The 13,176-nt window shown below is 48.6% G+C and overlaps 1 long non-coding RNA gene across 1 annotated transcript; it reads right to left on the bottom strand.

The window, feature by feature from the left end:
- Positions 1-1,027: 1,027 nt before the first annotated feature.
- Positions 1,028-6,621, bottom strand: LOC144123224 (uncharacterized). The gene is made up of 3 exons (XR_013313044.1): positions 6,449-6,621; positions 1,750-1,858; positions 1,028-1,183 (listed from the first exon to the last, which is right to left on the bottom strand). It is a non-coding gene; the product is annotated as an uncharacterized LOC144123224 (long non-coding RNA).
- Between the last annotated feature and the right edge of the window lie 6,555 nt (positions 6,622-13,176).

Consider the following 13,176-nt stretch of genomic DNA (forward strand, 5'->3'; position numbering starts at 1 on the left):
AGGCACCGTCCGCTGCGGCTTCGGTGCGAAGCAAGTTAGACATGCGAGCGTTGCTCTGCCCGGGCAGCACTTCGTCGCAAGGACGTGTCACACGCGTGTGTGCAATGTGTTATCCTATCCATATTAGCAGCTGTTTATATATCGAATTATCGATATATCGCATTATTTTGTGATCCACTTCGAGTTCGATATATATGTCCGACTCTACTCGCTCCTGAACGATTTAGTTGTTGAAAGAGGCGCTAAAGAAAACACGCTCAGATGCAGAGCTGCGCCACAACCGCTAGTCCTTCCGCAGTGCACGTTATGCGGCGATGGTCTGTCGCGTTCGCCTGATCTTGCACGAAAACAACCTAATAGGTTTGTGTGCTCAGGCATACGTCTGCGACGCGGTCTCTGCGCTTGGAGACGCGGAACAGCTGTAAAATTCCTCCTCGGTGTCGGTTATCGCCTCTTTTACACAGTTTGACTTGCAGCTGCATTTCATGTGGCCCTTAGAGATGCAAGGTATTGAGAACTCTTTTGGGAGGCAGTTATGATAAAGCCATTTTTCCAATCACTTTATTGCGCGATTGTGGGAGGCATAATCATGGGTTCATGAGGGCTATCTCTCGATAATCCATAACCAACAAATACCAACAAATGGTATTGGCTATCGCTCGACGGTACTTGCACATTAAAAGAAAGTAAAATGTAACAATTAAGACAATTAAAAGACAATAAAACATTATAAAGCACTAAGAACATTAAAAGAGCCACCAGAAGCCAAAGCAGGATTGGGACGCCAAAATGCAGTTCACGAATGGAACACAATTAAAAGACAATAAAACATTGTAAAGCACTGAGAACATTAAATGACCCACCAGAAACCAAAGCAGGATTGGCACGCCAAAATGCAGTTCACGAATGGAAAGAACGCAATTATAGAGAATGTAAAATTTGCGAAAAATGAATAGGAAACGCGAAATAAGGAAAAATTGCGCATTTAAACTCTATTTCGAATGCTGTGCGTTTCTAATGTGTCTAATTAAAATAACGTAAGAGATAAAGAGGGCTTCATGCACTAGCTTGAAAGCTTTGGGTCCGGTAATCAGATAATGCAAAGTGCCATGAGTGTGTATTCTAAAGAACCAGTGTCGATTTGTCCAATAATTTTTCCAGAAGTCATGGCCGCCGAAGTTTCCTGCAGAAAACGAAAAAAAGAACATACGATACACTACATTAATTATGACAAAGTGACAAAGTAATTAACGCGAAATGCGACAAAAACTCCCGCTGGTGCAGATGCAGCAAATGGGTTGATTATGTAATTTTTCGAGGGTTGTTCGTTGTATTATTCTAAATCGGTTCTCGATGAAGTGCATTTTGCGAACGCATGGTGACAGAATCAGCGAGTGCTCGCGAGCAAACCACTCATGCCGTCACTTCAGTGTCATAACTTCTGCTACAAAGTGGGAGGTGCAATGTTCCGGTATCCTTTCACAGCTCCTCTACGGACGGGCCTAAACTACAAAAATAACGTCTATTCCTACTGCACTTCACTTGGATTTGTAAAATAAAAAAAAAAACGAACGGTCGGCAGTTACCAAGAAGTTTGCACAACGCCATGGCGTTGCTTTTTCTTATCTTAGACTATGACGTAAAATTTCGTTCTCATAGCACAAAAAAGCCCAACCCAATTTAAGAACACAGTCATCAGTCGCCTTTTCAGTATAACGTAGCTTCTAAACAGCAAGTGTAGCCGCTCACTTTCCAATGTCTGGCTCCTTGTAGTTCTTCCCAATAGCAGCGCTGCGTAGTGGCCGCCCACTCGTCGACCGCGCGACACTCTCTCCATCCACCGTTGAAGAGGCCACAGCTGCAAAATTAAACACACACACACACAGCTGTTTTTCCTGAGTGAGGCAGAAAATAAAATTTGCTCTATAATTTGAAAGGGTTTTTATGGACCATAATCTAGATTTGGTTTGTTATATTGGTTAGTACAATCAATTATACATAAATGGAAGAAGCGCCTCAGAAGCACAGCAGTATTTGTTTTCGTTTCTTTAACTGATATACGTACATGTGGGTGAGGTTTTGGTGGCACACCCCAGAGCGAAATACAATTATACAGCAGCTGAAATCACTGGTCCACCATTATGTTGACATATGAACTCCACCCGCACAACAACGTAATTTGTACACCCCTAGTTTTGTTGCCACCACGTAGGACCGACGGTTAGGCTTATTTACAAGTGTGAATTATGGGACAGTAAGGCTTAGAGCACATCCGATATATCCGCTCCCCATTTTCGGCTTGCTTCTAATGCAGGAATCAAAAACTTACAAAGCAAGTGAATAAAGCAGCGCAGTTTCGCACATTTCGCCATTCATCTTTGGATACCGTAACTGAGGACGCAGTTCTAAGTTGCAGAGTCATGTTGGGAGCGTGGTGCTATTCAGCTGAACCACGCTACAAACAGCAGCAGATACCCTTGCTAAACTAACGTCAGGAATCGGACCACCGTGCTGGCCAGAATAATCAGAATTTCTCGTCATACGTCCTAAGGTACAGAATTACCAATCCCCCATAGAAATCCGAATTCAGGGCAGACAGGTACCCCAGGTCCATAAAATACGCATTCTAGGACTGTACTTTACACAGGATGGAAAAACGGTGGCACAATTAGGCGACTGAAAAAGGCCATCGCAGCCACCACGCAACTCATTAAAAGGATGGGTGGACGCGCACATGGGCTGAGAGAGGCGGACACCCTTCGCGTAGTGCACGCCTATGCCCTCAACCGAATTTTTTATGCTACGCCACGCCATACCTGAAACTGAAAACTAGTGAGGTCCAGCAAACAGACTGCTTGATTCGGCAAGCAACAAATGTAGCACTTAAATTAACAAAAAAACACTAGAAACGAAAAAATGCTCGAACTCGGAGACCAAAACACCGCACATAAACTTCGCGGACCAACTTACAAGCACATTATAATAGACTGTGCGTCTACAATCGTCGGCGTCTTCAATGTCAATTTTAATGATTCACCCCGACCAGACGAGTTTTCGTACAACTCTTGGTTTTATAATAGACTATCCGCTACAGCTACCAGACGACGCATACTCAGTCAGCTAGGCATCACTATCCCTGTAAACAACCCATCAATAAGAACTCTCCCCACCCACATTCACACTTTGATATATGCCACACCATTACCTAGGAACATGAACCCCCACCATGACCAAGGTCGCATGAAAGCGCGCGCGGAAGAGCTGCTCAAATGATACGGGGATGAGCCGGATGCTATTTGGGCGGATGCCGCCTGCGATGAGCACGGAGCCACTGCGGTTGTCCACAACCCACTCATAACACCCCTAACTTTCGAGCTTCCTTCAGGCACCACCTCTGAGGAAGCCGAGGACACCGCTATAGCCATTGCTCTGGCATACACATACGCCCGTTACAATATTAGGGACTCAAACACAGTCATTCTAAATTTTTGGCATGGGCAGGGTTAATCCCACCGAGCAATGCCTGCTGAACATGCCCACCCGCCACCTCTTCCGACGCGCTAAGCTCATCTCCGTACCTGCGCACTCGGGAAATCTCGGCAACTAGGCTGCCGACTTCTTAGCCTGAAGGTCTAGAAACCGGCCACAGGCGGACATAGTAGGGGATTTCTCGAAGGAGCTTATGCATTCTTTTGCTGATGTCACCGCAATATCCCGCGCTGAGCGCCTAATCTACCCGCCACCCCACCCATCCCTCACTGCCAGAGAAATGTCAGTTTGGCGTCGCCTGCAGGCGCGAACGTTGCCTACACCAGCCAATCCTAAATTTGTGCCGGTACCCCCATATGCATTTTGTGCTCCCACCCAAGGCCACTCTTACCCACATACTCTTATCATGCCCGGCCTCCCCTGGCCTCGCCGGTCCGGTGCATCTCCGAACCTGAGAGGACAGGGAGACCTTACTACGGTCCGCGTACCTCGCCATGCAGAAGATCGTGATCAGCCGGGCCGCATACGTCATGGACCAACACCACATGAACGTCTAGACTGTCAGTGGGTTCATGCGGAGACCCAGGAGGCCTGCGGGCCTCGGATTCTCTTGTTGAATAAAGTTTCCGTCCGTCCGTCCATCCGTCCGTCCGTCCGTCCCTTTTAACGCGACAGCGTTAAGGAGCTCGTTTCGCAGAAAAGCTGGTGTCGGCGTCGGCGGCGTTGGCCGTGAGCGAAAAATCCTCCTCCTCGCAATGTACCCCACTGCCCCAACAGATAGCGCTCGACGGCAGCGCCTCCCGCTCGTCTAGTTCGGGCGCGGTGGGGCGACACGCAAGAATCACGCGGTGAGCGGCGAACAATGCAGTGCGCATCCAAAGCGCGTTCATCACGAAGCTTGCGGCTTGCTGCCCGTTCGTTCGGCGCGGAAGCCATGCTGGCGTTGGGGGCATCGGGTTTGTCGAGAACGATGTGTCGACGACCTACAACTTCAACTCGAGTCCCGCGGGTTTCGGCAAGAGGCCTGGCAGCGCTTCTACGTGGTTTGCCGCTCCGCGCGTCCGTTTCACCGTACCTAGCAAAGCGGTACGGTGAAGGCGTCGCGCCGAACGGGCGATGGCATTCCGTGGACTGCCTGGCAGTGCTGCAACGCGCTGTCGCGTTCCACTCTTAAAGGCGGAGCTTGAGCGTCCTCCAATTTTTTCTCCTTGGTTTCCATTCTTCCCTTCTCTGCCAGCGTGATCCTGGCGTCCTTCCAGAGCGGGATAGTTAAAATACTTTCTTTTTTAACTTTCTCGTCACAAAGGGGATTACGGGACTGATCCTGGCGCCTTTCCAGAGCGGGATAGTTAAAGTACTTTCCTTTTTAACTTTCTCGTCACAAAGGAGACTATGCGGCAGTTACGGCGAACTTTGCGTGACTATGTCCCCATCACACTTCAAAAGCTCATCCGGGCCAAAACTTGCTTTTTCGCCCACCGCGTTGCACGGTTTTGTATGACTAATAAGCAGCATAACAGTAACTTTGGCAAAGCTCTTCGGCATTTCTAATTCTGCCACTATTCCTTTTGACGAAACCCATTTTGGATGCGAACATAACAAATGACACGCCAGGTAGCAGCACGTATTTCAAGTGGAAAAAAAGTACAGTCGCTCGAACTTACAAATTAACGTGGTGGTCACGCGGATTGCGTTCTTTGCATCCGAAGTTCGTAATAGGCGGACTTGCGCTATTGCAGCAAAAACACACTTTCAGACAAGAGTGGCCTTCATTTCATTAAAAAGTCAGTTGTTATTGTCTGAATTCCGTTTTCAACGATTAGTGAACACTGCTCGATCACTCTACGCAATGGTGACTCAGTCTGCATGCTTCCTGTACGTGGAAGAACTGAAGACGGCGGCGAAGGCCACGTGACTGGATGAGCGAGCAGGCATACCTTGTGTCAGGCACTCCCATCTTTCATATTGCTGTCATTGGTTGATCATCGGGCCTGTGCATAAGTTTCGCGTCCAACACTGCCCATGTCACGCTATTACCGCACATATGCTACTTTAAACGCGCGTACACCACACACACACACACACACACACACACACACACACACACACACACACACACACACACACACACACACACACACACACACACACACACACACACACACACACACACACACACACACACACACACACACACACACACACACACACACACACACACACACACACACACACACACACACACACACACACACACACACACACACACACACACACACACACACACACACACACACACACACACACACACACACACACACACACACACACACACACACACACACACACACACACACACACACACACACACACACACACACACACACACACACACACACACACACACACACACACACACACACACACACACACACACACACACACACACACACACACACACACACACACACACACACACACACACACACACACACACACACACACACACACACACACACACACACACACACACACACACACACACACACACACACACACACACACACACACACACACACACACACACACACACACACACACACACACACACACACACACACACACACACACACACACACACACACACACACACACACACACACACACACACACACACACACACACACACACACACACACACACACACACACACACACACACACACACACACACACACACACACACACACACACACACACACACACACACACACACACACACACACACACACACACACACACACACACACACACACTGACCTTTAGCCTGCATGGACATGCTTAGTCGGCGTTAATATTAAAGAATCGCATCTTGATATTTTTTGAAGGTCGACATTTCTTTGGAGGAGGTCACGGGCGCTATGAGACGCTGAGAAGGCCATAAGAAGGTGCATACTCACAAGATGCGGTACCATCCTCCGAAGTTTCTCGACTAGCTCTGCGGCGGCGAGATGTCTTGGCTCTCTGGCGTTTCGTTGGCCGCGAGTTGCCTCGGTCTACACTGGGCACTGGTTCGATGGTGGTAGCTGGATGAGTCGAAGGCCCCATGCCGCCGAGTCCAGTCACAGCCGCCGGCTCATTCTCTTTGCCTCGTGCATAACTTGCTTGGCTCCCCTTGTCAGCGTCCTGCATAAAAGCAGAAAGCACACTCTGAAGCTGAAGCTGTGACAGCGAGAGTGCACGAAACGAAGGCATCTGAAGGCCTCTTAGTTTCATACGTCGCACCTGTAGCAGTGTGGTCTCACGAATAAAGAGCGCTCACCAGCTACGCCAACCGCGAGCCATCAATGTGGACGCACTAGCTCAGTCTATTGCTTAAGAAATGTTATCATTAATAGCGTATAAGCAGATATAATGCTACTGTCAATGGTACAGCTGGATAAAAGAAACATGGGAGGAATCAGCTGCCGTCTAGTTTGATTTGTTCACATATTCATAAAAGGCATTGATGAGCTAATACACTTGAAATCGACAAAATACGATTCGTTACTTTAATAATGTGTCGTTCGACCGAGATAGCCCTTACGACGATGAAAAGCCAATCAATTATTTCTCACTAAATACTGATTTTTTAAAAGCATTCCAACCCGTCAATCCTAATATTCTTACAAAGTTACAGAACTTCTGCGTCTGTGGAGCAGAGCTACTGGAATATCTAGCTCAACCATAGAATACAGTACGTCGATATCGGTGGCGCTAGACCTCCTGAACAAGTCTTCGTCACCAATATGCCGCAAATAAGCATTCCAGGCCCATTTTTATTCCCAGTCGATGTCACCGATATATTGTACTGCGTACAATGGGCGTAGTTTGTTCCATACGGTGATGGCAGGTACTTGTCTAATGGGAACAAGTAAACCGTAAATGTCCCGAAGCCATAGATGGGCTATGAGGGATGCCGTAGTGGGGAGCTCTGGATTAGACTACCGGGGGTTGACATCGCTTTGCACACTGGCGTTTCTTCTATTTAACCTCCATCAATATGCAGCCGTGGTGGCCAGGATGGAACCTCCGAGCGACTTTGGGATAAACAAACTAAACCGTTGAGCCACCGCGGCGGACCGACTGAGGTTTTACAGGGTGCATCAAAAATTCTGATGCATAAGAGTCCACTTTGAAGCAGTATACCGTTGGGCGTAAGACACCTACTAAACACTTAAAGTTTTCAGAGTAGAATTAACCCGTGTCCTGGGAACTTCAGACGGGTGGTCTATATTCTTACACAACGGGCACGCTGCAGTAGTCTCCCTTATACTATGCTGAATTCGCTTTAAAAAATTAGCGATCACTGCAGCTACCCGCATTGGAAGAATGCGAAAGCAGTGCCTCCTTCTCGACACTGGTCGCCTATAAGATTTGCCTAAAAATAATTTGGTTAAAAAAATTTGGTTAAAAATAAATTAACTAAGAAGATGACACATGCGCTGCGTGGTAGATCTGTAGAAACAATAGAACACCTCTTACTAAAATGTGATGGTATACATTCCGATGTCGATGCAGGCACAGTCACGCCTCCTGAGGTAATAGGGTTTTGAGATAACAATAGCCATGTAAATAAATCTGCGGTGAAAATTATTAAAGAATGATTGGAAGATTCGTTTCACAAAAACAGAGAAGTGACAAAGTTAAAAGTATAGGGAGACGTATTTAAATTGCGAATTTTAATAACTTACGACAAAGTTAAACAAAAGTAAAGAGAAAAAAGCTGAGCATGGCGGCAACTCCCATCACTCCGTTTCAAAGGTGACGCTCCTACCTTCCGTCCTTCCATCCATCCATCCATCCGAATCTGCGTTACGTTGTTCGCAGGTCACCGCGTGATTCCTGCGTCCCCGCACGGCCTCACTGCGCCTTAAAGGGACACTGAAGAGAACCCTATCAAATTTTTTTTCGTTAGCAAAATCTGATAGTTCGGCATTTCATGCCTTTGTTGCTCTTGTCCGGCAGCAAAAGATACATTTATTTCAAACAAATTTGGATCCGAAGTTGAAAACGTTTTTCCCGCCGCTCCGATTCAAACTCGAGAACTCTTATGACGACACGGAGAACTCTTAACACGTCACAGGGCGGAGTGACGTGAAACGTGACGTAACCGGAGACTCCGTGATTTCTGGCGGCTAGCGGTGCGGTCTAGCAGCTGCCGAAATGAAAGCTACACCCGCCGCACGTTGAAGGCATCTATCGGGGGTCGCTACCATCGCTCTGTTTACGTTTGCATCGGCGTCTTGCCAGCGTTGCGATGGATCCCGTTCCCGAACCCGACAACGTATTTCTCGCAAAATCTCCGGCCGGCATTTCAGCGACCTCAGCCCCACAGAGCGTGCGATGCTTTTGAGGGAGCACGGTTAGGTTAAGCGCCGGCGGGTAGTTTCCCCCTTCCTCAGTGAGCAGCCGTTGCAGACTAAATATCAATCCCAGTGCGGGGAGTCGCGAGGCGCCAGGACAAGATCGGCGCGTTGCGCCCAACGGAGGCTGCCCGGTGCTTTGGGACCAACGGATTGGGATTCCTTGAACGGCGCGGTTGCACGGGGCTGCAGGCGGCGTCGAGGTCTCCCACGGTTGCAAGGGCCAAGTTATTTATTTATTTTATTGCCACAAAAAACGGATAGGTGCTCAAGGGCGGTCGCGTTTAAAGTGGGCGCCTTAAAACTAAAGCCGACGCACGACGCTTCAACGGCTTCCGCTAGATCCAACGGGTCCACTGGATCGGGCTCTGTCGCCCACTTGCATGTACCTTCAGATGTGTACCGTGAATCGATCAAATTAGCCGAGAGCTCGAAAAGAACAGCTCCGCCCAACTGCCGAAGTTATTTAATTACGTCTCAAAGCGCACCTCGCCGTGGAGCCGAATCAGTCTGGCCGGGCCGGCGGCGGCTGGCGCACTCGGCGCGAAATAGAGACATGCTCCAAGTCTCCCCGCCAGTGCGGTCAGAGTGCGCCGAAGCCGCCGAACGCGTCGGCGGTCAAGCGCAGTATAGAGGGTCCGGCTTTGGCCGAGGTGACGTCGCCGTGCAGCGCACGCGCGCGTATTACGCGGGAGCATAAACGCATCTTAACAGAGAATGCGCTTAACCGCTAACCAACGTATTCGGTAGCGGCATCTATGGGAGCTACTGAAACCCCCTGCCCACTAACTGAATAAAAGAGAATGCTGTGCCGTGGTGCGGAATCGAACCAGGGCCATTGGCGTTTGAGGCGGAGACGCTGCCGCTCCGCCACGACGGCTCAAGCAGCAATTATTAATAAAGGCGCATCTAGTGAATGCACTCTTCAGATGCAGAAATCTCCGCGCTTTTGCTACGTTTATCCTGGCCTAACAGAGCTAAGCCATCAGCCATTTTTCTGAACTGCCTTGTACCTTGTCTCCCGACCCTAATATACGATTTCCGTTACTTAGTTTGAAGTTGACCGGCAGAGCCGGGAATATTTCGACGGGCGAGCATGCAAAGACACAAGTACTGCCTTGTACGATTACCGACCATCGTGCCATCATATTTTTCATCGACCGTGGCGATCATCTGGCAAGCCTTAACAGGTTCCTTCAAAGGTTAACCAGCACTTGAAGCGGCACTTGGAGTTCCTCTACTGTTCGGCGCTTGTAAATCGAGGCGCGTCAAAAACAAAACCACGAGGCACGCAAAGCTCATAGACGCGAAGCGCTTTAAAAAATCGAAACTCTCCTGGCCGCCTGTGGTGCCGCCGAGCATCGGTCTTCTTTGCTTCCAACATTCAGGTTACCTTTCGTCTGCCTTCTTTGTGTGACAAAAGTGCACAATCGGTTTTAAAACAAAACTTATTTCAATATTGAACCGCGCAATCTTCCTTGGGCAGCCTCAGAGATTTGCGCCGACGTAGGAAGGAAAATTCCTCCAAGGTGGCGTCTCTTGTCCTAGACGTCACCAAGCTTGTACTTGTGAGTTTGGCCTGTGGCGGCGATACCTGTATTTTGGTTCTTGCTATTTTCTACCTTACAATAGCTTTGTTATCAGTAAGAGCGGCGTTTTTGCGATCAGGAGCTGGTATTCTATCGATACAAGCCAACTTCAATTTCTCCTCAGTGTCCCTTTAACGAGGCGAGCGAGAGGCGCTGCCATCGCGCGCTATCTGTTGGGGCAGTGGTGTACATTGCGAGGAGAGGAGATAGTGGTTTTATTGGGCACCGCCTGATGGCGATACGTGCACGCCAAGCGGATATGAAAGGTAGCGTGAACGTACTTTGTTGCTCGCGTAACTGCGATTTCTGCAATTCCCATGCTCATATTTACTAATATACACGACAGTACATGTCTCTGAAGCACCCTTCTAAGATAACCCCGCATTCAATGGACGCGCCTTTATTCATTCCAAACCATCGAGGTGGCGTGGCAGAAATAAATTATCACGTTTTGTCCTCTCTCATGAGGACTGCCAAACAAAAACGGCGATGAGAGGAAGTTTTTGAATGTTAAGTCGAGAGCACGAAAGGACCTGCAACAGGTTTACCAGACAGTGCGTGTGTCATCTTCGTTAAATTTCTTTTTGTAGCTGCGCGTTGTAAGACATCCTGACCTGGCTTCAAAGAGTAGGGCACTGCCTCTTGAGTTATAAAATGCTTCCTTCCAGATCTGCCGTTTCCAGTATTGTGTATAGTTCTACACTATGCTTTTCCATTGAATCTATCCAATTTTTGCCTTCCGCACATTTAACCTATCGTATAATGCTCTTTCTTTCTCCGTCCTCGTGTCAGGCATACTTACTGGTTAGAGGCTTCCTCGTTCTTTTCTGCCAGTGTGAGTCAACGATCTTTCAGTGTAGGTATTTAAATGCCTTAGGTGCCCACCTGCTATCGTCCAATTTCCTCAGGCGTTCTTCGTATAGTATTTTCTTCTGAGCTTCCCGTGCTTCGAAAGATGCCCAGCCAATATCCCCCTGTACTGCCTCGTTTGTGGTTTTCCCGTGGACACCTAGTGCTAAGCTTCCAACAGCTGTCTTATTTACTTCTAGTCACGACTGAACTTCTTCCCTTAAGCACAGAACCGCATTTCATGAAGTAAGCCCGGCACCATTATTCTTTTCCATATACCTCTAAGTACTTTTACCTCTTGTACCCTCATAATGCCTTATTTTTCATTATCCCGACATCTCTTCACTCTTTTGCTATGAGAGGCTCGCTATGAGAGAATGTTCGTGCTTTTTCGTGTATATCTGCCCTTAGTAACCACACCCCCAGATATTTGTATTCAGCCGCTCGGGCTTTTTCATGGTCTCGCATTGTAAGCTCCTGATCCGTTGTATCGTTAAAAATTATCACACCAGACTTAGTTGCGCTAAAACTGACACCTAGACTGTCTCCTTCTCCACAGCAATTAACCAGAGTTTGCGGACGTTGTTGTACTGTTAGCAGATAGCCAGGAAGATTTGCATGCATTAAACGCGGTAGTTGTTACTCAGCAACCTTTCCACCTAATCTGTATGACAGATTATAGCCTAGATTGCTTCCTTGTAGCCTTCTTTTCATACTTATCATATAGGGCATGAACAGCAGCGGTGATAGAGGACAACCTTGCCTTAATACTTTGTGTACCTCGACAGTTGTCGCACTCTTAATTCTTTCCCACGGTATTTCAACTTTATTTTCTCGATATGTTTCCTGCAGAAAATCAATTTCCTCATGACCAATACTAAAGGCCGCGATACCCCACTAGTGCGCGACATTCGCTCGCGCACCAAGCGCCTCGCGCAGAGCGGATGCGCCGTGCGTGCTCAGTGGGTGCCCGGTCCCTGCGGCATCGCCGGCAAAGCGGAACCTGGAGACCTGGCGACCGCCGCACACCAACTACCTCCCAGCGATCGGCCCCTTACACTGGATGACGTGCGTACGGTCATCGAGACTAATCTCCGAAAGCAGCAAACCGACCCACGCATCGCAGGAGGCGAGCGCATCGACAGCATCACCGGCTGCCGCGCGCTTACACGCTCACAACGTGCAATGATCCTCCGCGCGCGCATTGGCTGCGTGTGGCTCAAGGAACGACGGGTGCGTCACGGAATCGCGACAAGTGATGTGTGTGACGGATGCGGTGCAGTGGAAACACTAGAACACCTGCTCCTTCGCTGTGCCGCGTTCACCGATGCTCGTCGCGATATGCTTGCGGCCTACAGGGCGCTGGGCATACTACCAGACTCCCTCAAGACGCTATTGTGGCCGCAGCGCAGTGCGCGCACTCGTGAGCAAACTTTGGTGAGCCTCTGTGCATTCCTCGAACAGGCGGACTTGACGTCCCGTCTGTTGTCCGCCAGGAAGCTACACGCAGTGACTGAACGCTCGGCGAGTGCTACCTTGGACGATTAACAAGTGGACGCCCTAGTCCAGTTGTAGTCAACATAGTGCTGCGCGCGTGTTTTTATTGCTCCATCATTAACTAATCACGCCCGCAACCTGTACACATTTCTTATTGTGTAAATATTTTGTGTAGATTATATCTCCCCTATCCTATCTTCCTGTTTCCTCATCTTTTTCATTTCATTTTTACATTCTGCCTGCTATCCTTTATTTCTCCCGCCCCAGCTCAGGTGCTTCAGTATCGATGGCAGATGCCGGGGCTAGCAAAAATATTTTCCTTTCTTTTTATTATTATTTTAATGAAAC

This window comes from Amblyomma americanum, chromosome 3 (genome assembly GCF_052857255.1).
Source record: "Amblyomma americanum isolate KBUSLIRL-KWMA chromosome 3, ASM5285725v1, whole genome shotgun sequence".
NCBI lineage: Eukaryota > Metazoa > Arthropoda > Arachnida > Ixodida > Ixodidae > Amblyomma > Amblyomma americanum.